The sequence below is a fragment of the Gavialis gangeticus genome, unplaced genomic scaffold (assembly GCF_001723915.1).
Source record: "Gavialis gangeticus isolate Ggan-Ray unplaced genomic scaffold, GavGan_comp1, whole genome shotgun sequence".
NCBI classification, from domain to species: Eukaryota; Metazoa; Chordata; order Crocodylia; family Gavialidae; genus Gavialis; species Gavialis gangeticus.
In genome coordinates this window covers 34,724,300-34,725,367 of record NW_017729004.1, presented here as the reverse complement: position 1 = coordinate 34,725,367, position 1,068 = coordinate 34,724,300, and positions in this window count along the sequence as shown.

Here is a 1,068-nt window from a genome sequence, read left to right as displayed (position 1 = left end):
GGTGGGAGGGGCAATTGATCGTATATGACCCTGACCTGTCCCCCCTGCACCCACTGCCAGGGATGCCAGACTGAGCGGACAGGGTCTCTGTGGAGACTGGCCTGGGCCCCCTGTGGTAAGAGCATGCTTGGCTAGGTGGACGGGATGGGGCCGTATGTGGGTGGGGAGCAGTGTTCAGGAGCAGGACAGGTGGTTAGGGCCAGAATGATAGAGCAGTGCCAGTGCTAATCCACTCCCTGTACATCTCTGCAACAGGCGCCAGTTCTGCAGGCAGGGACACGTAGGGAGCAAATCATGGCTCTGACCTGGGCCCCAGCCCCATGTTGTCACTGCCTTGTGGGCCTGGCTCCCATTGCCCATTCCACTCCTGAACACTGCTCCCTGCCTGCCTGTGACCCCATCCCATCCACTGGACTGAGTGCACCCTGCCTGCAGGTGCCATGCCCACCCGCTCCATCTGCATTTCTGACCATGGGTATGGGGTAGACTGTCAGCAGAAGCTGGGCAGAGTGAGCTGCTGCTGGGGGCATTTTGGGCTGTGGTGTGTGTGGCTGCCCCTGCTCCCACCCCTGCCTCACTGCACACTGGGAGGGTGGTGGGACCAGCTGCACACACCACAGCCTGGAATGCCCCCTATGCCTGGAGCATGAGGGACCCACTGTGGGCTGGATAGAATCCCTTGGCTGGCCGGATCCATCCCATGGGCCGTATTTTGCCCACCCCTGGTGTAAGGAGGGGCAGGGAAGGGTGGTGCAGACATTTGCAGCCAAAGTGAAATTTTTTTTTTTGACCTTGGCAGGAAAGGTTCTTTAGGTAGCTGTGTTATCTTTTATTAGACCAACTAAAATAGTTGGAAAAAAGTTCTTTTCAAAGAATACGTGGAATACAATCATTGGGTAAGTGTCTAAAGAAACTGCTCTTTCAAGATGGGTTTTCTATGAACTAAAGACTGGATTTTGTAGTTGTGAAGAGAGTTCACGCCCAAAGACCGCAACATTTGTCTTGCTGCTGCAGATGAGTAAGGAACACTGCATGTGCCATACCAAAAAAAAAAAAAAAAAAAAAGTG